A 27,907-nucleotide genomic window follows, 5' to 3' on the forward strand; every position below is an offset into this window, starting at 1 on the left:
TCAAATTTAGATGGAACTCGCAACGAGGCCCAGAATATACATGGGAACGAAAGGACGAATTTCGGAAGAAATACCCCCACCTATTTCCTCAAAAGGAAGTGGTTGAAGCGTAAAATTTCGAGGACGAAATTTTTGTAACGGGGGGAGAATGTAACGATTCCGGCAAATTCAGGTATACCCTAGCCGGTATATACTATTTACGTGTTATTTAATACTGAATATATGAATTATAATGTGTATATACGAGTATGCATGATTCACGGTACGAATTATACTCGAGTATACCGTTAATCGTATTGGAAGTACGGTTAACCGATTGACAGTTATTGAAACCCGAATGAATCGGAGATTACGTTATAGACGAAATATATGATGTTTAGTAATGTTTACGAAGCATTAAAGCTTCGGATAAGTGAATTATAGCACGGAAAAATAATTTCGATTTAATGGTACGTCGGTACGTTAAACGAAACCTTTAATACCAAACCAAGCAAGAGATGATCAATCAAGCCGAAAAAGATGTGCGGTTATTAATAATATGATGTTTTAAGTCAATAAATGTCATGGTTTAAGTTTTTAAAGTTTTTAAATCGGTTTTATATAAATTTTATTTTTAAGCCGAAAAACGACCGTTTAGGCCTCGTTTTAAGCCGAATTAAACGTTTAACCGAAAAACGAACTGAACCAGATTATCCAAAACATTATCCAGATTACACAATCCGAATGTGTGGCCAAGATTGAAGGTGTGGGCCCCACCCCACACCCATTAGGTTCCGATCGGATGAGGGTAACCCCCTCATCCCTTTCATTTTCTTTTTTTCTAAAACCCAATCTCCCAAATTCTCTCCATCCTTCCAACATTCATCCAACCTCTCTTCAATTTATACCAAGAAACCGAGGTAAAGACCGGATTATAGTCGTGTTCATCTTCTTTTCTCGAGTCATTTACAAGAAAATGAGGTTTCAAATGAAAAATGGGTGAAAACCCGAGATGAAACCGATTCTTGCATGATCAAGTGATGTATACAAGTTATACAAGGGATCTTGGTCCAAGAAAGGAGTTAAAAGAGTCAAAAACGAATTTTTACGGTTAAAATATTTGTTTTGATGTCTTAACCGAAACCATGAAAGAAATGGCTTGATTGTGGGTATAACTTTCTTGGTGTGGTGTTATTGTGCATGTAGGTGTTATATCTAGTTGCTAGCAAAGGCTAGAAAGCAAGATCTTTGCGATCTAAAGCTAGAAACACAAGGTAGTTCGGTTTTTCGTATGATTTAGATGATTTGGACAGATTGTGATAGACTTAGAGTTGAGTCATGAAATTTCACAGAGATGATCTACGCATGAAAATATGAGATCTGTGAAAATTTGGTAATTTTTGGATAAAGGATGAATATTTGGTGAATTTAATGCTCGGTTTTGGCTAAAAATGGTGAAAAATAGCTAAAAATCATGATAAATTCTGGAAAATTCCAGATAAGCTTTTCATAACATGTAAAAGTCACACACAAAATTTCAGGTCCATTGGAGAAGTCTAAGTAGGCTTTTCGGTAAAACGAGTTCTAGGGTTTTCTAGCACGGTTTTAGTGAAAATGGCATGAAAAATGAGATTTTGGTTCTGGAAATATTACAGGGAACCATGTGGATGGCAGGGGTCATCCCAGAAAAATTTGGGATTTTTCTAAGGTCGTTTGGTATTTTCGACATATTTGGTGTTTAAATGACGTTTAAAAATAGATAAATAAATGTTAAATATAAAAATTAATTCTGGAAATATTTTTATAAAATTCCTTACTGTCAAAAAGTGATTTGTGCAAAATTTCAAGATCCGAGACTAAACGGATAATTATTTGTGCTAAAAAGAACATAAAAACAAACTTTTAAAGCTTAAAACGCGTAAACCGGCAAAGTACGCCTAATTGAGCTGACCGGTGTATAAAAACCTTAAAAATGGACTATTATCATGAAACTAAGTTAATCAAGTAAAAATAAATCATCCGAAAATAATTCGGATGATTTGGGTATTTTTACCCGATTTAACAGTTTCCGGTGTATTAAAGACGGAAACGGGCCCCGCGGCCAAACGGGGCGTCTAAACCGAGCTCTAATTTCACCACTTTAATTAAAATATCAGTAACAACTATTTTCGGGTCGTGTGTGACCAAACTCATTTTGAAACATAAAAACGGATAACAGTGCTAGGCACGCGAAACGAGGAAAACAAAATAATAATAATTTTGACGGTCAAACTCTAACGATATCACAATCTAAGTCCTGTGAAGTGTTTCGGGGTTAACATTGTCCCCAGATCGAGTACAGTACTGGGTTAACAGTGTCCCCAGATGTACCGGTTGACACGGATTTAATTTATGGAAATTGTATAGTAACGGCTTAGGTATCATATTACAGATTCAGGCTCATAGCTGTACACTGTACTACATACTGACTCACGAGAAGGTGAGTTTCACGAGCCCCTTTTTACTGAACTGTTTTAAATATTTTCCCGGGGCGGAAAGCATGTTTCTATCAAAATGTTTAAGTACATGCTGATCGCATGGAAATGAATGTATTTATATAATGTTTATTGTACGGGAATCGTACGGTAATGTATTAAGATGGTAATTGTCTGAGTTGCTAACATTGTAAGGCCCGAAACAGTGTTCTGGGTTAACAGTGTCCCCAGAGGTTATTAAATGGGTTTCTGGGTTAACAGTGTCTCCAGAGGGTATTAAATGTGTTTCTGGGTTAACAGTGTCCCCAGAGGTTATTAGATGTGTTTCTGGGTTAACAGTGTCCCCAGAGGTTATTAAATGTGTCTCTGGGTTAACAGTGTCCCCAGAGGTTTTGGGTGTGTCTCGGGGTTAACAGAGGTTTCACTTGTGGGCTCAGCATAATTGCATCGCTAATTTATGATTATTAAAATGATTTGTCATGGTTTACTTAAATTAGTGAAACTCACCAACTATTCGTAGTTGACCCGTTTTCTTTACATGCTTTCTAGGTACACCCAAATTGGAATGAGTGATACGTGCTTGATGATGTGTGCTATTTTGTGGAAGCTTAAGGATCTATATTTTGTATTAAATATGTTAATGTACTATCGGTAAAACTTATGTGATAACGCCTAGACGGTAACAAAACTCGGAACAATGTAATACGTTTAAATTAATGTAGTGGTGTTTTCTTTATAAGCAATGATGTTGATATCAGACGTGTCTGTGGCATCCCGTTTACGTTTCCGCTGCGGTTACGGGGTGTTACACCCCCCCTACCTTCGCTTCCCCCTCCCGAGCCACCCCATACCTCCGCCGCCCTCTTCCTGTTGCAGGTCCGCCACCTCCGTCGGCCACTGCCACACATCCACAACTCCAAATATTATTATTTTGATTTTTGTAGTTTACCTATATTTGTATGATTTGTTATGTAATCGATTTAAATTTTTGTATTGGATTATACTATTGAAGGTTTATAAGATCGGAATTTGTTGAAATCAGGTTTAACTGATATTCATAGACTGATTATTGATGTCGTGTTAATCAATTTAGGTTTATTTTGTGTAAACAAGCTTGAGCTTGACTCGTTTTAACTTACGAGAGCTCGAGAGTTGTTTTTCAAGCACGAGTTGTATTATTACATGATATTCAATATTCATCAAAAACTTTAATTTCTTTGTAGATGTTGTGATCTTAACCTTAAAGATAATCCATCAGAAGATGATTATTACAATCTAGTGATGAGTGGTGATATGTTAGAGCATAGGATTGCCCGACTTCAAAAAGGGCCTGAAAAGACCGAACCCAAGGTTCGGACCCAAATGAGTCTATGAAACTAGAAATTTAGAAAGAATTCCCAAAACATTTGTAAGAAACCCTTATCAGCCGACTCTTGTTCGAAACCATTTTTTGTTTCAGATCCGTTTGCCAGAAATGGAACTCGAAAATTGATTTGTTGAATTATTATTATTTTTTTTTGTAGAAATTGATTTGTCGAATTTTTATTAGTATTTTTTATAGTTTGTTGAATTATTATTAGTGTTTAGTTCAATTATTAGTTTGCATAATTGTCCAATTATTATTAGTTTTTTTGTTGAAAAATGTTTGTAGAAAGTTCAGGTTTAATGAAGATCTTGTTCCATTAAGTTTGCATAAAGTTTAAGTTTGAAGACCTTTTTTAAGTTTAAAAATTCAGTTTATTTAAATTTCTGTTTATTTTAGCAGTTTGCAGACGTGTTAAAAAACAAACAGACTTCTTATTGCAGACTGCAGAGGTTTGATCCACCTTTTTTGCTACAGATGATTGCAGATGTGGTCCGCAGACAGCAGATATTTTACCTCTTAAAAAACAAACAACATCTAAGTTTGCATGTCTATTACTAACTAATGAGAAAACGTACATCAGGTGGAGCTCAAAATATAAATCTTTTCACTTAGGGGTTGTTTGTTTACATCTGAATGGAACCATTCAAATGAAAATATCTGATTTATTCAGACTTTAGTCTGTTTGGTTTCAGACAGAAAAACAACTGAACAATTAACATTAGGCCTTAATCAGTCAAACTCATGTTGTTGTTGAATAGGAGAGAGGCTTATTCGGATCTGACTCACTCAAATCTAAATGAACCAAAAAGCCCCTTTTATTAGCAAAATATAAGGATATAAAAACAAATGACTCTGGTCAAATCCACCATTGATGGTGATGAAAATTCAAGGTTTATTCATAGCTCGATAAGGAATAATCAAGCCTCCAATGTTATTAATGGTGTGATAAGTAGTGCTTCTTGGTTGTGATTTAGAAAAAAACTTTCTTTGTGTTTTGTATGAACCATTTTATTATTATTATTATTATTATTATTATTATTATTATTATTATTATTATTATTGTTGGAGAAATGGCAACCAATTGATAAATTTGTCAAATTATTTATGAGTCTTATGACATAATTAAAAAATAATTTTATGGCTCTTTTTTATCCGCCCGAGTCCCAAAATTCTAAGGAATTCTTGTTGACAACTCCGCGGTACGCATCATCAAACATGTTTAAAAAGCATTCCCTACTTGTCTTCTTGATTCTACGTTCCAAACATTTCCTAAAATTTAATAAGCTGTAACAACGATTTATTGAAAGAAAACATAATATTACTATGAAGTTTGCCCCGTCTAAACTGTTCATTTACACACGTCATTTAATAAATTTGTTTGCACACAACAAAAAAACATTATCTTATCGTTTCTTTCAAACAGTTTAAAACATCAATGTTTCTTTTTGTATAAACCATGACATGAGTCATAGGGTCTTTAAATGTTGTGATCAATGAGAAGAGGAGTCATTCAGATTGGTCATTATGTTTCTCCAGTTTTGACATATGGATTCAAGTTGGCTAGCCACCTTAACATAAATACAGACAACTGCTAGCCCCACACATACCATCAGATTTCCAATTTATTTTCACTTTATTATAAACATATTAATACTATTTAAAAGAACATAATATTTGGACAAACATACATATATTAGATCATTTTTCAGGTTTTATATTTGAAAATATTTTTTGTATTTTTTAATAGAAGCGCATAAGAGGTTAAGATGCGAAGTTTTGGTTTATGGGGTTAGAAGAATTTTGTAGGACCCATGAAGGGGGGCACATGGCCCAAACATGTCTTGGGACTATTAAGACAAGACTTGGGGAGAGTTGCCCTTGTGTGGGGTAGTCATTGTTTGGGTGAACCAAAGCATATTTCCCCACCAAAGGCACAAGAAGGAGCCCTCAAATAGACAGCCTTGTTCCCATGTGCATAAATTTAAGAGCAACATTCCAAAATAACAACCCTCTTTGTACCACCCACACTCTAAAGCCTTCTGTTTTATTTTGGAACAAATGCAACAGTCATCAGCCATTTCACTTTCATTTTTGAATGTTATAGAAGTAATTTAGTTTTATATAAACCCACCAACATATTGAAGTGTGAAAAATATTTTTTGTGTGTAAAAATGAAAAGTTGCATATGTAAAGTAAATGATGCTTCGATAATGAACAGAAAAGAAGGAAGTTTGAATGGATGCTCTATTTTCCATCTGAACTTAGTATTTTCACCATGTCATAGACATTTTTCGTTTACTTGGATAACATGGTGGGAACAAGGATGAAGACATCAATTATGAATAGTGGAATGATGATATGGTTTTCCTCTTTTTCTTTTTGTTTGAGCTAGGTTTTGCTCTTCAAGTCCTAGAATATTTTTTCACATTTGTCATCTTTTGAGATTGGACTTTTTTAGTCATAATATATCATTTTTCAACTTCCGTATTGATTTCACATGCTAAACTTAACACAGGTTGTTTCAGTAGTGGTTTTGTCGGGTTAGTCCTTTTGGTGAGTGGGAATGACACTCGCCGTCAAAAACAATAGAACCCCCCCCCCCCCCCCCCTCCTTCCCCCTTCTTTACAACTTCTCATGGTTCCATGATCGGACCAGAATTTACATCATTCAATAAACCCTTCGGTTTTATTTGTTAACAATGATATCAACTCATGTAGTACAAGTTGTATTTGTGCTAGAATTATATTATATTAATCCATATTGTTATTTCGAAGTTAAAATTAACATAACTTAATTGTAACTTTTAAGGAAATTAGCAACTATATGTGTTAATAAGTCAAGGGATTATATATTGATATGTAAGTAACATTCTTCTTACGTGTCATTATCCAAATATTTGACAAAGATTACTTGAAAGGCTATAAATGCAAAAAATGTGGTAGTTAAATGTAATCCTCCAACATTTTATTTGATTCTTTATTACATCTTTTCTTGTTTGTTTCTTTTGTAAGTGGATATATAAAGAGAAAACCAACACTTATGCTTTAAATAAACTGAGTATCGTGTTTCTATTTTTAATTCATTTACATTGTATCAAGTACGATAAAAAAAACTTTAAACGTTATCCTTGAGATTGATGTCTAGATCCGTCATTGACCAAGGTTTATTACTTAGGTTATCATAGATTACTTGAGTTACAGTACAAAGTTTGATTGGGTAGCATTTGTGGATTCTACAAATGCTTCAAGTGAGATATTATTAGGGTTGTTAAGCCTTTTTGTCTTGCTTTATTTAGACCCGTTAGATGTGTCTCAAAAGTTCTATCTAGTTTGAATCATTTGTTAATTAAAACTATCTATGAATAATAAAGTTAAATAATTAAGTAAAATAGAAAGAAAAGATAGGATTTCTGGATTCGACATGTCATTTATGGTTATTTTTAACATGGCGCTAAGGTGAAAAAATAAAAATATAAAATTACGTAAAGAACTACGAACAAGACCCAATAATCCATATCAAATTTCTATTCTTTTTCCATACTACGCTTAGTGACATTCGCCTCATAGGATCGCTTTTGGTTCAAGAGATTGTCACATTTTGCGCCACCTTATTATGAACACTATTAACTTCCCCAACATGGTCTTTTAAGCCACTTGGTTTACTCCAATTACAAAAGACTTCACTTACAAAAGTCTCTCTTCCACCTTGATTACCAACACTTTCATTAAACAAGTAATAACATAAGCAATATGATTTTTCTTGTCTAATGTTATACTCCAACCAGTCATGCTTGTCAAACCATTTTACATTAAAACGTCTCCAGTCACTAGAATAGTTTATCTCTTTAAAATCATGACCTCGTGGTTAATAAGCCTTTTTAACAAGATATGCTCTTCTTATGTCATCTATTTGATTAAAATGATAACTAGCAATAGGTGGTCTATCAGAGGGATTCGAGGAAAGATCGTTCAAATCGATTGTATTTCATATTGAAGGACTTGAAGTAGAAGAAATATTTGGACCAATATTATCATTTTCTTGCATATCATTCTCAGTTTGAGCTTGAACCGATATCTTCATTTTTTTTTTGCATATAATCAACAATATTTGAACTTGGAGTTGAAATATTTGAATTTGGTGCTTGACCAATATCATCATTTTCTTTTTTTTTTCTTTTTCATTTAAAAAGATTGCTAAAGCGGCTGCTAAGTCTGCTTTTTGTTTGATATTTCTCATTCAATAACAAAAGAAAAAAAAAGAGTTATGGGTTTTATTTGCTTTAGGCTTTAATTGATTTAAACTTTTAAATTGGTTTGGCTTTAACCAAATAGGGATAACATAATACTTTTTCAGGGGTAGTAAAATACGAAAACAACCACAAAAAAAGTTTGCACTACTTTCGAAAAGCTAAGGGTTAGCGGAGGCTACCCCTAGTTGTGAACTAGGTTCGTCCATGCCTCCAATTCCAAGAACAAGCTAAATTTTTACTAACGGAAGTTCTCCAATCCTACAGTTTTCCAAGAACAAACTAATATTTCAAACAATTCACCTAGTTGAAGTGGCCCTCTTCATCAATTACATGAAAGGACTAGTAAAGCTCCCAAGGGCTCCAATCAAGTCATCACATACCTAGTCATGTCAAAATCCACCAATAAATTAAACTCAATCTCAATTGCCACCTATTAACTCCTACAAGTTGCTCAAGAGACTATTGAAGAAAGAACGCTCTCCACAACAACAAACACCCCTTAGAGAAATAACCATTTAGATTTCCAGTGTTCTGAACCAAAAGAATAAGGTGATCTAGTTGCAAATATTGTAGATATACACAAAAAGGATAAGTGGATAATTGATTCAGGTGCTGTCGAATATTTCACTTATGATAACTCCTTGGTTAGAAACTTAACCAAAAGAGGCTATGAATTTCCTATTAACATACCAAACAAGACAACCATATCTGTTGAAGGTCGTGGTAATTACATATTACCGAATGGAATGACCATTAAAGATGTCCTATATGTCTTGGATTTTAATTGCAACTTAGTGTTATTATAATGTCAAACGACTTGCAAGATGTTGTGACATTTTTTTAAAGTTTTTTTTGTCATGCGGGGTATTCGTTCGAGGGAATTGACAGGGGCAATGAATGTTTAAACGATCTATACAAGATGAGAATTATGGGGACTGAGAGGCAAGCAACGATGGTGAATGCAAATACGTGGCATAAGAGACCAGGTCATGTGTGTATTTCTAAACTTTCTCAGGTTGGTTCATTACGGATTTTCCTTAAAACTTGAAGCATGTTTGTGACTCTTGCACTAAAGAAAAATTTACTAAATTGCCATTTTCGATTAGTACTTCAACATCTAGTGCTTGTTTTAATCTAATAGACTATGATGTGTGGGGAAAGTATCGAACACCTTTTACAAAAGCAATATATTTTCTCAGTGTATTAGATGACATTGGTCGAGTTGTATGGGTCATGAAGATAGCACTCATTTAATTGAGTTTCATAAAATGTGCAAGTTTAGTCACAAAAGAACATAAAAGGAATATAAGGGTGTGTTAATCGCGGTGGGGGGGGGGGGGGTATGTGTTCAACAACATGCTTGATTTTTATGCTAAAAAAGGAATCACATTGGAAACCACGTGTCAAAGTACACCTCAACAAAATGGTGAGTAGAACGAAAACATCGACACATCTTAAGACTGTGTAGAGCCTTAAAATTTGAGACTTGTCTCAACACTCAATTTTGGGGAGATTCAGTCTTGACGACAACTCACATCGTAAATATGCTCGCATTCGATGTTATTAACGGCAAAACACCCTATGAGATGTTATATAACAAAAGCCCTAGTTATGAAAAATTAGTGGTGTTCAGTCTTGCTTACTATCGTAGCACGGAGACCAAAAGGGATAAGTTTGAAATGATGGGGGAGATCCACAACAATATTAAGTTACCCACTGGACACAAAAGGCTATAGAATTTACGATCTTCAACACAAAAAACAATTGATGTCACAAGGGTTGTGAAATTTGTGAAGGATAATTTTTCCATCGCAAAAGCCGAAACACCTAAGACTGGAGAAGGGGTTTTTGTTTGGCCGAAGTCTTGGGATCATGAACAATCCTCAAAAACCAAAAATGAGCCCAACATGGTTGTTTAAGAACCCAATTATTTACAAGAAGAACCCATAACAAATAATCAGAACTCTACCTAGTTATAAACACTTTGCAAGAAGATCCAATGGTCAACACTGAAACCTCAAGCCTATAATATTGTCCTCTTTGCCCTAGATGGATGTCCAATCTAAGAGCTCACAGAATTGTTTTGTTTACCCGGTGGAGACTTTATGGGAGGTCAACCTTCCTAGTACTATTCCCACCTAAGCAAGCTTAACTACGGATTTCATATGCTCCACAACCAACTAAGCCCAGGATGCATTGATGATAAAAGAGCCACGACATTTCTTATAAACCAAGAATCTCTCATATCCACGACTGTTATCGAATTTTCCTAGGGTGTTACAATTGGTCAGTTTTTCTTCTCAATATCATATAAGCACTCATCCCCTCTTAGGGACTCATCGTCCTCAATGAGGTTTGCCCCCACCATCCTGAACAGATCAGGAGTGGCTCTAATCCCATGTGTTTTATCCTCATACCACTAATATTGTTTGCTTTGCTCCTGATGGATGGCCAATCCAGGAGTTCACATATTTGTTTTTTGTTACTGTGGACGGCTAATCCATTAAGCACATTTTGTAACTTATTATAGTTTTTCTAGCTCACACAAAGCTTTCTTGTTGGCCATTACATCAAATAAAGATCCAAATTTTTTGGTCAAGCCATTCATAATCCAAAGTGGATCAACACCATGAAAGCCAAAATTCAAGCTCTTGAATGAAACAAGACATAGACAATTAAAGAATTGCCAAAAGGGAAATTGACCATCGACTCAAAGCGAGTATACAAAATAAAACACATGCCAAATGAAGACATAGAATGATACAAGGAATTCCTTGTAGAAAATGGTTCCCAAATATAAGGCATTGATTTTCACGAAACCTTCGCACCCGTTGCAAAATTAATTATTGTTTGAAGTGTACTATTCGTTGCGATAAAAAGGGGATTGCGCACGCATCAACTTGGTGTAAATAATGTTTTTTACTTGCTAACTTGCATGAAAATATTTATTTGAAGATTTGGCAAGGTTTTGAACAAGAACGCGACAATCATGTTTGCAAGCTTAAGAAATCCCTTTTATGACCTTAAACTAGCTTCGATAAATTTGTAGAAAAAATGACCATTTCATTTCAAAGCGTCAAAGGCCGATCGCTTATTATTCTTATTTGAAAAGGGGGTGCTTTTATTGGCGCTCATATTTATGTAAACATTGTCATCATCACGAGAAATAACATGAAGAAAATTCAAGAAATCAAAAACTTTCTTGAGAGAAAATTTAATATCAATGATCTTGTCCTTTTAAAAATAATTTCATATCATTGAAATGGCCAGAACAACGCAATGGATGGTTCTAATCCAACAAATGTACACGTTGGAAATCTTAGAAAATACAGGTAGAACATGTAGTCGACCAAGCTTGTTTCCTCTGGAACAACACCTAAAATTTAGACAAGCGTGAACAAGAAGCCAATGTGGGATGCAAATCAATATTGAAGGCTTCAAAGGCGGTTGCTCTATATAAAAACAACCATCATGACATCGCTTATTCCGCCAACATCTTTAGTCAATTTGCTATCGATCCACGAGGGAGCCATATCAAGGCCACCACTCATGTACTTCAGTACTTGAAGACAACTCCCAAACAAAGTATTCACCTTGCCAAGGATGGGGGAACAAAATCAGGCTTACTACGATTCTGATTGGCTTGGGTTCCCCATGACAAGAAAGTATAGAACATGATATTTATTACTTCTTGAGATAACCCCTATATCGTGGAATCCAACAAAACAATTGATTGTTTATCACTCGTCTGTCGAAGCTGAGTATAGTGCTATGGCCTGCATTGTTGGTAAAATCTTATGGATGTGATGCTTGCTAAGTGAGTTAGAAGTATCATGTCTTGGTTCTACTTAACTATTCTATGACAACCAAGTTGCTAGACATATTGCCAATAACCTCGTTTTTTCACGAACAGACTAAACACGTTGAAATGAATTGTTGTTTTGTCAGAGAAAGGTTTGTATTACCCATGGCGATAAAACCAAAGGACCAAATTAGAGATATTTTCACAAAATCATAGGAATCAAGACTTTCAAACCCGCCCTTCTTGATAATTAAGTTAGATGTTATTAACCTTCATGCGTCAATTTGAGGTAGAATAATTTATCGATTATGGATTATGATTTTCATATTTTTAGCCTTATTGTTAACCTAATTATGGCCTTTATATGTTCATTTCCTTTAGACCCCTACGATTTTATTAATTTAGAGAGGGTGCCCTTATTTGTTTTTCTTTGATTAGTTAATGATAAATCAAATAAATCAATGTTACACCATAATAACAAAACTTATTTAGAAAACTCAATTTCTAAGGTCATGAGGTGTACTCTAACTCCTTTGAACTCCACATAAGCATCACATCACTCATTTTTCTCTCTTTCACTCCATCTCACCCAAAGGAAATTGTTTAATCATTTTAACTTCATCTCACCGATATTAATTGTAAATTTAATATATTGTTGTTTGTCTTTTAACCCGTGAAAAGCATAATCCAAGGCCCATATATAACAAATTTAACACAAGTGAGGAGTGGTTTAATCTATCTTTAAAGTGTCATGTCATCTTAACTTTTGTTAGAATTAGAGTATACCCCATGACCTAACCATCAAATAAATGAGAACGTTGACTGATATTGTTCATGCAATTCGCAACAATAAATAAGCCACATAAGTTAATTAGATGACGGGTTGTCCGTAAGAGATTAGTAAGCCTCGCTTGATTTTTGGTATGAATATGATTAAGTGAAAATGCATATTTTTTATAATGTATTTCATTCATATATGTGCACTTTTGTATTTAGTTTTTTTTTTTCACACATACCTTGTTTTTTTATTGGGATATTGGTTTTTAATACTCACAATTTTCACGTGTTGGTTGATACCACTTCAAACTTTCGATTTGTTACCATGGCACTCCCAACTTTCTTTCTATTTGTTCATGGCACTCCCGAACTTAACGGACCCTAACTCCGTTAGTTTTTTTTTGCTGACATGTCATTCTTCTTACTGACATGACATTGTTCTTGCTGACGTGAACATTAATTGGGCTAGCAAACCTACATGGAAAATACACTTAAAAAAATTCATTATTTCATTTCATCACCTTTTCTTCTTCCAGATCCATAAGACCCTAACAACCACTAGCACCCACCTACCCACCTCAATCTCCACCCCCACCACCCACGCATCCCTTGCCTTCAACCACCACTAGTAAAACAACGCCGCAACACCACCGTCTACACACGTGCAAAAAGGCTAAATTTTGCAATCGTGTTTCCCACGTTATCTCCATACTTACTTGTCACACCCTCAAAATCCACTAACGGAGTTTTACCGTCAGAGGGTGTGAACTAACAGGATCGGAATCATTAGTTATAATCAAACACCATAAATAAAGTTTTCAAACAAACAAGACATCAAGTTTTAAGTAAAAATGCGGAAGCGTAAATCATAAGCCAAAACAGTTGCGCCACACAGGACGACTTAAAAACACAAGTTGTCAAGACAAAAATTAAAAGTAATTTTTAAAACAACGATGATTAGCGAATGCATGTCCTAAACCGCGCGCCCGCCTCGGCTACCTGAGAATAACATACTAAAAGTGTCAACACAGGGTTGGTGAGTTCACAAGTTTATATAAATAAAGCGTTTGCGTTTGCGTTTACGTTTTGCGTTTGCGTTTGCGTTACCAGATAGTGTTAAGTCAATTTATATATCAATAGGTAGCTAACCTATCAACAAGTATTACAAAGTGTTCGACACCGAAGCTGACTGTTTATCAATTGCCTTGCCACCATGTCAACCACGACCATGGTAATGTGTTAGCCAAAATTACACCCACTCGACCTACAGTCGAGTTTAGAGTTGGGTGGGGTTTGTCAAACCCAGTAGTACTACTCAACAGTGACTCGCTATTATCCAAATATTAACCGGTTCGATGTTATGAAGGACTTTGGTTGGTTTGTTTGCCACTTAGCCTTACAAGTGATATATAAAAACTAAACAAAATCTACAGCGTTGGAGTATGTTATCTCCCCCAAATAAAAGCGTTTAAAAAGAGTAAAAAGGGGACGTGAAACTCACTGTTTGCGAAGATAACCAAAAGATCTGAGAAAAGGTGTGTGTCACAGAAAATCCTCACTAGTGTTCTATCTAGCACCTTAATTCCTTTGATGAAGCTTGGAAAAATACTTGTGTGTGTGTGTTCTTGCTTTCGGCAGTCCAAAGGGTGAGGGAGAGGGGAGCTGATCGATTAAGGGGGAGGGGAGGGAGTTTAGGGTTTTATTAATATTATAATATTAAGTATGTTTCACAAAGGCCCCTCTACTTTTAGTTATTCAATTTCTAGTGTAAACAATAACTCTTGTCTCTTTTGTTTAGTATTACACATAACTTATCAAGTAACATATAGATTAACACATAATTATCAAGTATTTGTTGTTTTGATATTTGTCGTTTGTTCACCAATGGTTTGAGTCGAATCGTGTGCGTTTCGGTGCAATCCCGAAAGACTACATGTGTAGTGATTGTCAAGCGTCATTCAAAACCCTAGTTTAAATGTAAAGAGATGTGTGTTATAGTTCAAGTGATCTTAAGTTTGAATTAACGGAGTTCGGATTAACGGAGTTAACCTGAAATTGACGAGTGTCACATCATTCCCATGTTGAAAGAATTTTCGTCCCGAAAATTCGAGTCAAATCGCGATGGGTGTCTGAAAAAGCAAAAAAAATAAATTTTCAGTTTGTCATATCATCCCCTAGTAGAAAGAAATTTCATCCCGAAATTTAATTCATACCTCTGGTGATTTCTGACGGTTTGACGGCTTTCGCGGTTTTCGGTGTTTGGTCAACCCTTCAAAAAGCTGAGGATACTTTTTCATCATTTGATCCTCGCGTTCCCACGTGAACTCTGGTCCATGTCTCGAGTTCCAACGGACTTTGACGATGGGAATTTTGCTATGCTTGAGTGTTTTGGTTTCCCAATCCAAAACTTCGACTGGTTCTTCGATGAAGCGTAGCTGTTCATTAACTTGCAGCTCGCCCAAAAGAACTGCTTGGGTTTCGTCAGAAAGGCATTTCTTCAATTTGGATACATGGAAAACGTTATGTACGCCACTGAGTTCTGTTGGTAAATCCAATCGGTATGCTACCGGACCAACGCGTTCTGTTATCCGGTATGGGCCAACGTATCGTGGGTTGAGTTTGTTTCGCTTTCCAAAGCAGACTACACCTTTTCAAGGTGAGACTTTGAGTAAAACTTGGTTGTTCACTTGGAATTCCAGAGGTTTTCGGCGCTTGTCGGCGTAACTCTTTTGGCGATATCGTGCTGCTGCCATGCGATTTCGGATTTGGACAATCTTTTCAGAGGTTTCAAGTACTAATTTTGGACCAGTGATTTAGCTATCACCTACCTCTGCCCAGCAGGGAGGTGATCGACACTTTCGTCCGTACAACGATTCAAACGGCGCTGCTTTAATGCTTGAGTGGTAGCTGTTATTATACGAAAACTCTACCAAAGGCAAGTGAGGTTCCCAACTTTTTCCGAAATCCAACACACATGCACGCAACATGTCCTCCAAGGTCTGAATGGTGCGCTCACTTTGCCCATCCGTCTGAGGATGGTATGTTATGCTCATATCAAGGCGGGTGCCTAGTGCACTCTGTAGTGACTTCCAGAAGTGCGAAGTGAAACGGGAATCTCGATCAGATATGATTGAGACAGGCACTCCGTGTATAGACACTACTTCTTTCATATAGATGCGAGTCAGTCTTTCCATTTTGTCTGATTCCTTGATTGCTTAGAAATGCGCAGACTTAGTCAACCGGTCAACGATCACCCATATGGTATCGCATCCCGTCGGTGTTTTGGTTAATCTCGTGATGAAATCCATGGAAATGTGTTCCCATTTCCACATTGGAAGTTCTGGTTGCTGTAGCAGACCAGATGGTTTCTGATATTCCACTTTGACTCTTCCACAAGTCAAGCATTTGCTCACGTAGGTGGCAATGTCGGCTTTCATGTTTGGCCACCAGTAAAGTGCCTTTAGGTCATGGTACACTTTATCCGAGCCAGGGTGGATGGAATATCGGGACTTGTGTGCTTCGTCCAACACTAGGGTTTTCACTCTACATATCGAGGGACCCAAATCCGGTTTTCGGAATATCGGACCCCGTCCGATTTGGTTTCAAGTTGTTTGTTCATGCCTCGCATGATTTCTGATGGGAGGTTATCGTTTTTCAACGCTTCGAGTTGAGCATCACGAATCTGATCAGGTAGGTTGGCGTGAATCGTGAGTTGTAATGCTCGCACTCGTCTAGGTTTATCGGTTTCTTTTCTGTTGAGAGCATCGGCCACTACATTGGCCTTGCCCGGGTGGTACTTGATGGCACAGTCATAATCCTTAAGTAGCTCGACCCAACGACGTTGTCGCATGTTCAGCTCCTTCTGATCGTAGATATGCTGGAGGCTCTTGTGGTCGGTATAAATGGTAAACTTGGTACCGTACAAGTAATGCCTCCATATCTTAAGAGCAAACACCATGGCTCCGAGTTCCAGGTCATGGGTCGTGTAGTTCTTCTCGTGGATCCGTAGTTGTCGAGAGGCATAGGCTATAACTTTCTCGAGTTGCATCAACACACAACCGAGACCCTGTATCGATGCATCACAGTGCACTTCAAAGTTTTCTGTTCCCTCGGGGAGGGCTAGGATTGGGGAGCTACAGAGTTTAGTTTTTAACAGTTGTAAAGCAGATTCCTGCGCATCACCCCAATTGTACTTAGTACCCTTGTGTGTCAATGCGGTAAGGGGTTGAGCAATCTTTGAAAATCCCTCGATGAAAAGTCGGTAGTAGCCAGCCAGTCCTAGGAATTGTCGCACCTCAATCGGAGTCTTAGGTGCTTCCCAGTTTTTGATGGCCTCTACCTTGCCGGGATCGACATGGATACCATTCTCATTGATCACATGTCCTAAGAAGTGAATCTCGCGAAGCCAAAATTCGCATTTCGAGAGTTTAGCATATAGTTGTTCCTTCTTTAGCAATTCCAGGATTAACCTTAAGTGTTCTTCATGGTCGGTCTTGTTCTTGGAGTAAACGAGGATATCATCAATGAAAACAATAACAAACTTGTCGAGGTACGCCTTGCATACTCTGTTCATGAGATCCATAAATACATCTGGTGCGTTGGTTAAGCCAAAAGGCATAACCGAAAACTCATAGTGACCGTACCGAGTTCTGAATGCCGTCTTTGAAATGTCTTCTTCGCGCACTCTTAATTGATGGTAACCAGATCTCAAATCGATCTTCGAGTAGTAACTCGATCCTTGAAGCTGGTCGAACAGATCATAAATTCGGGGTAGGGGATAACGGTTCTTGATCGTCACCTTCTTCAGCTCTCGGTAGTCGATGCACATGTGGAAAGTCCCGTCCTTCTTTCGGACAAACAAGACAGGGGCTCCCCATGGTGATGAGCTAGGTCGGATAAAACCTTTATCCTACAAGTCTTGCAATTGAGTGGGCAACTCTTGAAGCTCCGCCGGTGCAAGCCGATACGGGGCTCGTGCTATGGGTGCTGCACCGGGGATCAATTCGATTTGGAACTCGACTTATCGAATAGGTGGGAGTCCAGGCAAATCCTCCGGGAAGACTTCCGGAAAATCTCGCACAATCGGTATGTCTTCGATTCGCTTCTCCTCTGCGGGTTTCTCGACAATATGAGCTAAAATCGCCAGATGACCCTTTCGTAAATATTTTTGCGCCTTCATGAGGGTGATGACGCTTGTAGTCAGGCCGCTCTTCTCGCCCTGTATCGAGATGATTTCGCCGGAAGAGGTAGTGATATGGACTATCTTGTCGTGACATATAATCTCAGCTCTATTCTCGGATAGCCAGTCCATGCCGACAACGACATCGAAACTACCAAGCGTAAAGGGTATAAGGTTGATATCGAAGGTATGACCTGACAGTTTCAACTTACATCCCGCTAGTACATGAGTTGTTTCTATAGACTTACCGTCGGCTAATTCAACAGGAAACTTAGCATCTAACGGGGTTAGAGTTAAGTCTAAGAGTTTACTAAATGCTTTCGATACAAAACTCCTATCAACTCCAGTGTCAAACAAAACAGAAGCAGAATAGTCGTTCACAGGGAACTTACCGGTAACCATATTCGGATCGCTGCGGACCTGGCCCGACCCAATGACGAAAGCTCTACCTTTACAACTGCTCCCGCCACTGTTATTGCCTTCATTGTTCTCATTCTGCTTCAGTTTGGGACAATCCTTCCTGAAATGACCCTCCTGACCACACTCAAAGCACCCTTTCGTTGTTGCAGGCTGTTTAGGAGCACCCTTAGCCGCTAGGTCTCCCCTACAGTCCTTGGCCTGATGACCCAATTTACCGCATCGCAGGCACTTGATACGGTCACATGGGCCAGCATGGTGATAGTTGCACTTGTTGCATTTCGGGTACTTTCCAGCATAGCCACTCGAACCCTGTCCGCCACCGTTGTTGTTATTGTTGGAACCCTGATTATTGAAGTTCCGATCGAGTTCGGGTTTACGGTGGTGTTGTTGCTGTGGGGGGTTCGATGATGAGGACCTGGTGTTGTCAAACTTTCTCTTTCCATTTCTAGAGTTGATGTTGCTGTTGTCATTGCTTGTGTTATCACAGGTTTTGGAGGTGGAACCTCTAGGTGGTAACGCACCTTGTGCCACTGCTTGGTCCGTCAGTTTGTGGGCTATTCGGATCGCTTTTTGAATTTTAGCCGGTTTGGAAGACGTCACCATACCCTGAATCTGGGGTACCAAACCATCTATATACATCTCGATTCTCTTACTCGGCGGGTCAACCATCCGCGGACACATCACAGCCAGTTCATGGGAACGGGTGGTGTAGGCTTCAATCTCAGAACCTACCATCTTTAACGCCCAAGATTCCGATTACGACTTCGAGATTTCCTCTCTAGGACAATACTCTCCTCGCATCATGTTCTTGAATTCTTCCCAGTTCATAGCATTTGCCAATTCCAACCCAAGAATTTGCACATTAGAGTTCCACCAGGTGAGGGCGGAATCTTGCAATGTTCCAGCAGCAAACTTGACCCTGCTGGCTGGTGGACCGTTACACATCTCGAAAGCTGACTCTGCCTTCTCGGCCCAACGCAGGAAACCTATGGCTCCCTTAGTTCCGTCAAATGAATTAGGCTTGCAGTCTAGGTAGTTCTTGAAAGTACAGACTCCGGCTTGACCTCTGCCTTGATTCTGAACGTGCGCAGCTAGAGCTGCCGCCGCATGGTCATTCAGTAGGGTTTGGAGTTCTGCTGCGGTTAGGTTAATGTTACCGCGACCATGACCAGCGTTTCTTCCAGACACCTAGGTGTTATCATCCTGAGATGTCGTCGCCTGAGAACACGTCCGAGTGTGCATCCTCCTCAGTATCTTCCTCGGGTTCTTCCTCAGGTTCTTCTGCATCCGGGGCAATCTGCGCCCCTAGTGTGTCGCAGCAGGCTAGATCTGTCGCTGCAAGGGCTCTTGCACTAAAAATTTGGTCACACAAATCTATTATCTCTGCTTGCATTTTGTTCATTATCTCCATTTGCTGAACATGAGCATCCTGAATTTCCTTCATGGTTTCGGTCAGGAAGGAAATTCTCTCTCGGACATCGATTCCATTCTCTATCAATTCTCTCACGTTTGCTCTAGTCGAGTGCATAATGTCAACCTCACGCTCTAAACAAGAAACGAGGGCTGCGAAAGCGCGCTCCATCGGGAGTGTCAGGGGTGGTAGCGTTTTGAAGGATGTAGGACAACCTGGGAGAGGTAGCGGTGGAACTTGCACACAGTAAACGATCCGCTCGACTAGACTCGGGGTACCAACTCCAGTGACCATTGTCCTCGTACACGTCTCCAGATGGGCGATACATCTTCGGTGCGGGGGCTGCTAGTGCCGGGACTACTCGGGGTGGTGATGAGTTGGGAAGATGCGGTTCCTTTCCAGGGGCGTGAGACATCGGGTCGGATGATGATGACGATGGCGTCGACATCCTTACAGGATAAGTCGTGTATGGGTTACGCACGTACGAATGAATGAGGTTAAGAGATAAAGAAAATGAGTTACTAAATATATATCATATCTATATACTTATATGCAGTGCGTAAGATCATAACTAATGGGTCGTTGCGGTTATAGTCTACCATGCATGCAATTCTAGTTCGCTATAACCAATGGCTCTGATACCAATCTGTCACACCCTCAAAATCCACTAACGGAGTTTTACCGTCAGAGGGTGTGAACTAACAGGATCGGAATCATTAGTTATAATCAAACACCATAAATAAAGTTTTCAAACAACCAAGACATCAAGTCTTAAGTAAAAATGCGGAAGCGTAAATCGTAAGCCAAAACAGTTGCGCCACACAGGACGACTTAAAAACACAAGTTGTCAAGACAGAAATTAAAAGTAGTTTTTAAAACAATGATGTTTAGCGAATGCATGTCCTAAACCGCGCGCCCCGCCTCGGCTACCTGAGAATAACATACTAAAAGTGTCAACACAGGGTTGGTGAGTTCACAAGTTTATATAAATAAAGCGTTTGCGTTTGCGTTTACGTTTTTCGTTTGCGTTTGCGTTACCAGATAGTGTTAAGTCAATTTATATATCAATAGGTAGCTAACCTATCAACAAGTATTACTAAGTGTTCGACACCGAAGCTGACTGTTTATCAATTGTCTTGCCACCATGTCAACCACGACCATGGTAATGTGTTAGCCAAAATTACACCCACTCGACCTACAGTCGAGTTTAGAGTTGGGTGGTGTTTGTCAAACCCAGTAGTACTACTCAACAGTGACTCGCTATTATCCAAATATTAACTGGTTCGATGTTATGAAGGACTTTGGTTGGTTTGTTTGCCACTTAGCCTTACAAGTGATATATAAAAACTAAACAAAATCTACAGCGTTGGAGTATGTTATCTCCCCCAAATAAAAGCGTTTGAAAAGAGTAAAAATGGGACGTGAAACTCACTGTTTGCGAAGATAACCAAAAGATCCGAGAAAAGGTGTGCGTCACAGAAAATCCTCACTAGTGTTCTATCTAGCACCTTAATTCCTTTGATGAAGCTTGGAAAAATACTTGTGTGTGTGTGTTCTTGCTTTCGGCCGTCCAAAGGGTGAGGGAGAGGGGAGCCGATCGATTAAGAGGAGGGGAGGGAGTTTAGGGTTTTATTAATATTATAATATTAAGTATGTTTCACAAAGGCCCCACTACTTTTAGTTATTCAATTTCTAGTGTAAACAATAACTCTTGTCTCTTGTGTTTAGTATTACACATAACTTATCAAGTAACATATAGATTAACACATAATTATCAAGTATTTGTTGTTTTGATATTTGTCATTTGTTCACCAATGGTTTGAGTCGAATCGTGTGCGTTTCGGTGCAATCCCGAAGTACTACATGTGTAGTGATTGTCAAGCGTCATTTAAAACCCTAGTTTAAATGTAAAGAGATGTGTGTTATAGTTCAAGTGATCTTAAGTTTGAATTAACGGAGTTCGGATTAACGGAGTTAACCTGAAATTGACGAGTGTCACATTACTCCTGGCCATTCACCACCGCATCACCTCACCTGAACTAGTGTTCCAGGGCTTGATTTCGCAGCTCCAACCACCACCGCAATTACCCACCTTTCTTCACCATAGCCACCATCTCTGGAAATTACAACCCCAATTTCCCAAATCCCAAATCAAACCCTAATTTCCTGAATGAAGAACAAATCTGAATCTATACAAATTATGTGGTGGTTGGAAAAAACAGGGGAATGAGAAGAAAGATAAAGAGCAACAAGGTAAAGGAGCGGTTTCAGGTTGCGAATCTTTGTGGATGTCGACAGTGACGATGATTTGCCTGACTAATCTCGCCTCATCTTCTTCTAAAAACCCTATTCCATGGCCGTCTCACTGCCTGCGCCCACCACACACACACACACTTCCTCCAACCTAGATAGTAGATCAAGAGAGATGGAGAAAATAAATAGATTGTGGCGGTGGTTCAGGTGGTGGAGGTCGTTCAGATGGTGGTGGTGGTTCAAATCGTAGAGCTGGTGGTGGTGTGGTTGTTTATTAGTGTGAGAGTGGGGTAGAATATGGCTAGTTATTGGATTTTTGGAAATTAGAATTTTAAAAAGAATTACACATAAGCTTGCCACGTAATTAAAAAAATGTCATGTCAGCATCTCCATTAACGACGTTAGTTATCTGTTAGCGAATGAGTGACAAAAACAAAAAGGTTGAAAGTTGAGAGTGACATATAACAATTCAAAAATTGGGAGTGGTATTAACTAATTGGTGAATGTCGAGAGTATTAAAAACCAATACCTCTTTTATTATTTTGTAACATGCACATGTACATATATTGTATTTACTTATTAATATTTTTGTTTTTGAGTTGTCTTTTTATTGATTTTAACCTTACATGTATATGTGCATATGTTGTAATATCTTGTATTTTATGTTTGTTTTTGTCTTGTTGCAACTTGTGACTAGAAAATTGTTTTAGATCTCTTTATACTTATCAGTAAAATATATGATAGTTGGCCTCTATATTCTCAATTCAAACTCATCATAAAATATTCGCATTTTATAAGAAATTTTATGATTTATTTGAAAGTGCATGTTATTGTTTATATAATTATTTATATAAATTTCTTTGTTCACAATCCAACCTTGCAACTTTTGAAATATCCGAAAGTGAAAAGAAAAGGCCATCCAAAGATTCAATTTCAAGATCCATGAAAAAAAGTCCTAGATAGAAAAGACAAGGGGTAATGTTGTGAATAACAAATTAATTAAAAAGAATAAAATGATAATAAAAATTATCATTCGTTGACCATTATAATTCCAAATTTCCAATGGCGGCCCCTATGGCGTTGGCCTTGCCAAACAACACCCCACCCTCTCTCTAGACACTTTCTCTTTCTAAACTTGTTGGTGGCATTAAAAAGGAGAACAAACCACTGTCAAGTACTAACAAACATATAACCAAAGAAGAAAATAAGAGGCAGCTTCTCTCAAGCCCATAAAAGAAGCTTCTGCCTTTAAAGCTCTCAAGAAACATAATTTTCTAGAGAGAGAATAATGGAAGAGGATATGATGTTGTTGTTGAAATGGTGGTTGAAAGTGGTGTTGTTTTTGTTGATAGTGATGGTGTTTGGTGTGAAGGTTTTTGTGTTGTTATGGTGGAAACCAAAAAAGATTGAAGAGCATTTTGCCAAACAAGGAATAAGGGGACCTCCTTATTGCTTCTTCATTGGTAATGCCAAAGAGCTTGTGAGTTTAATGGTGAAAGCTTCTTCCAAACCCATGCCTTTTTCACATAATATCCTCCCTAGAGTGCTCTCTTTTTACCATCATTGGAAGAAGATCTATGGTATGTTCATATTTGATCTTCCATTCCCATCTTTTAATCTTAAAAATATTTTTATAAACTTGGGTCTTTTTGGACAATATCTTCAATGGGGTCAAGAAAAAAAAGGAATTTGAACCCATGAAACCAAATGATCTTGTGAGCCCAAAGGTGACATGGGTTTGTTTCAAAGCGTTTCAAAGTTCAAATCTTTGGTGTGATTTGGACCCCCTTGGCTTGGATGCATATATTTTTCTTCTATCTCCTTTTTTTTCTCTCTCTCTCTCTCTCTCTCCATCTTCATTTTAATATATATGTATGTATGTATATATTTATATAATAAAGAGAGCTAATGAGGTGAAAACTTATGTATTAATTAAGGATAAAATATTTGAATTTTTGAAAACTTTATATATAAAGTGATAGGAGTTATCATTTCCTTTTGTGTTCCCCTTTGTGTCCTTATAATTCTTTTAGATTTTTTGTGGGAGGCTTGGCTTTTGATAACGAAGTTGTCTCTGTTTGATAGTGGCATAGTCCTTGAGTTGTCTTCTCTCTTTCTCTCTCTAGCAGTACAACTTCACAACTTCATGAAATTAGTGGCTCATGTGTTGTTTCCTTCTCACCACCCTTTTTTGTTTAACTTGATGCTTGCCACTTTTAGCTATATGCCACTTACCTGATGATGTAAAAAATTATATAAAAAAGTAAATAATAAAAATTAATATCTTGTATTAAATGATGCATTTATTATTATTATTATTTTGTAGGTCCAACGTTTTTGGTATGGTTCGGACCCACAGTTCGGCTTACTGTAGCCGAGCCAGACCTTATTCGCGAGATATTTAGCTCGAAATCAGAATTCTATGAAAAAAATGAGGTACACCCTTTAATCAAACAACTTGAAGGTGATGGACTCCTTAGTCTCAAAGGTGAAAAATGGGCTCTTCATAGAAAAATCATCACTCCCACCTTTCACATGGAGAATCTCAAAGTAAAGCGTGCTTTTACTTTTTAACAATTTTCAATTCTATATTAAAAAACTAAATATGGCAATAATTTAATCTATTTTTCGGTTATCGTAGTTGCTGGTGCCGATGGCCACGAGCAGTGTGGTGAGAATGTTGGACAAATGGTTGGGCATGTCGAATACCGATGAAGTCGAAATCGAAGTCTCGAAATGGTACCAAAACCTTACCGAGGAGACCGTGACTCGGACCGCTTTCGGTAGCAGCTACGAAGATGGAAAACACATTTTTCAATTACAGGCTCAGCAGATGGTATTGGCTTCCGAAGCCTTTCAAAAGGTCACGATCCCGGGTTATAGGTAGGCACACCCTTATTTGAACATACTTTCATAAAATATATATTAAATTTAAAATATTTTTTAGATTTTTACCCACCCAAAGAAACAGAGAATCTTGGAAACTGGAGAAGGAAATCAAGAAATGTTTAATGAATGTGATCGAAAGAAGAAGGGAGAATTGGGAAGGAATGGGAAATGGGCCTAAAGATTTACTTGGGCTAATGATTCAGGCGAGTTGGAAGGAATCCGACATCATCACCCCACATGACATTGCCGAGGAGTGCAAGAGTTTTTTTTGCCGGAGAACAAACGACCTCCAATCTGCTGACATGGACGACGGTGTTGCTAGCAATGCACCCACACTGGCAGGTGATAGCACGTGATGAAGTCTTGAAGGTGTGCGGACCACGTGACATCCCTACCAAGGATGATGTTTCCAAGCTTAAGATGGTACCACTCCTCCCACTCAAATTATGTTTTGTCTTCTACTGAAAATACCAAACTACCCCTTTATCAATCCTCTTTTTCAATAATATATACAGATTAAACCTTTTTTTTTCTAATATTTTTTGCAGCTAACCATGATTCTCAATGAGTCATTGAGATTGTACCCTCCAATCGTTGCGTCAATTCGACGTGCCAAGACGGATGTACAGTTAGGAGGATGCAAGGTCCCCGGTGGGACCGAGCTTCTTATTCCCATCCTGGCCGTTCATCATGATCAAACAATTTGGGGAAATGATGCTAATGAATTCAACCCGGCCCGGTTCTCAGAGGGTATAGCTCGTGCAGCTAAACATCCAGTATCGTTCATCCCTTTTGGGGTCGGGGTTCGTATGTGTATTGGACAAAATCTAGCCATGTTGCAAGCAAAATTGACACTTGCCATCATATTACAAAGATTCTCTTTTCGACTGTCCCCAAAGTATCAACACGCTCCAACAGTTCTGATGCTACTTCACCCTCAATATGGAGCACCTATTATCTTCAAATCTCTGTCGTGGAATTCTAGTACGAAAGAAGATCAAAGGTTGTAAATTGTCCTTAATATACATATCATATGTGTGTGAGTGAATCATATGCTTGCTCATGACCAACCCCCCTATAAAATATTAAAAAGATAGAATTTATCTTATGCAATCGTTATATCATGTTATTTCATTGACATGATACGTTAAACCAATTAAACTGTTATAAGTGACAACATGTCATTTATACTAGTTTTATTTAGTTTATCGTGTCGCATCGTTGAGAACAACATGGTATGAGATTGTATATATATATTTTTTTTTTCATTATCTTGAAAAAGGTAAAATAGAAAGAAAAGTTTAAAATCTCCTTTTTGCAAATTAAAAATTTGCAAAAAGTGTTGGAAGATGAGGCAAGTAAAAGTATGTTTCTTTTATTCGTTCCCTATTTGTTCACTAAAATAGCAATACTAACTCGTGAAGTTTGGATTTTGGGCACGTAACTTTATCCTTGGCTAGATAGAAATCTGTTTCCTCATGTGTATGTATGGTACATTTTGCTTAATTCTAACAACAATTTTGTAAATACGAGGTTATGCCTTCTTGGTTTGATGTCTGATGTGTTATTGAGTAAAGTATTTTGTTCGTTATTGTGACATTGTCTTAATCATCTATCAAATATAATTTATATCCTTTAGATTACACATTCCTCAATGGATTGAAAATGATGAACTCTTTTAAATACAACTAGTATTTGTTATAATTTAATAATTTTTTCAGTAGAATCGTGTTTGTCATTTGAAAGGAGACAACGAAGTAGCTTGTTGCCCGTTTATATGTCTGTCTCCAATAATTGTATCTAGTTGTTCAATATAAACCAAAATATTACCATTTATTTTTATATGAAAAAAATATAAGGTTAATATTAATTCAAATACATAATATAAATAAAAAATACCGTTAAACACCCCATGTTTTTGCAACTTTTCTTTCAACGTTACGATCACTGGAAGTGTCATTTCCAAAAGATAATTGGTGTTAATAGTTTAATCGTTCATTGGCTTAATTTTCACTACCATTCAATATTCAGTGAATCATATCAGAAACCGTCACCCACTTCAGAAATTTAGAGATCATCATATCGAAACGCATTCGTGTTATTTGAATCTATTTATTCGAATTGAAAATTTTAAAACTCAATTCGAATTTGTTTTAAATTCGTCTAAAGTTTGAATTTACTGAGTCAAATTAGCTTATTCGAATTCGAGAAAAATTCAAATATGTTGGAATAAACTATCTTAAAAAAGAAAAGTTCAAAAAATAATCATAATCCCCACTTGTGGCCTAGTGGTAAGAGGTTTGGTTTTACAATAGAGGCCCAAGTTCTATCCTCGATTGTGTCACTTTCGGTGGATTATGACAATGAATGATTTGATCTAGTCATTGTTCAAAGGTTGTCAGTTTGAATCCCGATCTCACCTGGGTTTTCGTCCCACAGTGTGTTACAATAGAGAATTTTGCTCTTGTGGTAGCACAACGACTGTCAAGTGACAGCTGAAGGTATGGTTTCCCAGGGATATGCCCAAGCCAAACAACATAGACTGCCGGAGTGAGACAACGAGGCTCTCCGAATTTGAGAAGCGCGGTAGTCTAAACACATAAAAAAGTAGTCGTCATTTATATATATAAAATCAAAGATATTCCTGAGCTGATATCTAAATCAAACAAGATACTTCAATCGGTACCTAAATTTAAAAGGTTTTAACTTTAAATTAGTTGCAAAATCAACATGAACAAAAGAAAAAAAAAAGGTTAACATGTTCTAACAACATAAAATGCACTAGCAACCAAATGAATTTAAATCAGTCTCAACAATATTAATATTAGTGCACAACTAAGAAATAATAGCCTCTGGATAGTCCAAAAGACTCCAAAAAAATCATTAAAAAAGGCGGTGTTGTTTTTAAAGAAAAGTTGTTCTCCAATTCTTTTGTTTGTGTCACGTAGAAGTGGTGGTCTGCGGTGTGTTTGTTTTATTAGAAGACATTTCTAAAAAAAAATTCTCTCTGTCTCCTAAAAGACCTAGACCACTCATTTCTAACCTTTTCAAACTTCCAAACCCTACTTTTTCTAAACAAAAATCATAATTCCTCTACTCTACCCTCA

General features: G+C 37.5%; 1 pseudogene across 1 annotated transcript; it reads left to right on the forward strand.

Moving 5' to 3' along the window:
* Window positions 1-23,121: 23,121 nt before the first annotated feature.
* LOC143610772 (cytochrome P450 734A1-like) lies at window positions 23,122-26,063 on the forward strand (annotated as a pseudogene). The gene is made up of 5 exons (XR_013149645.1): window positions 23,122-23,491; window positions 24,238-24,461; window positions 24,553-24,794; window positions 24,859-25,223; window positions 25,349-26,063. The product of XR_013149645.1 is annotated as a cytochrome P450 734A1-like (transcript).
* The last annotated feature ends 1,844 nt before the right edge of the window (window positions 26,064-27,907 follow it).

Source organism: Bidens hawaiensis, unplaced genomic scaffold, assembly GCF_021521415.1.
Source record: "Bidens hawaiensis isolate Kalapana, Puna unplaced genomic scaffold, B.hawaiensis_p1.1 tig00027812_1, whole genome shotgun sequence".
In the NCBI taxonomy this organism is placed as follows: Eukaryota; Viridiplantae; Streptophyta; class Magnoliopsida; order Asterales; family Asteraceae; genus Bidens; species Bidens hawaiensis.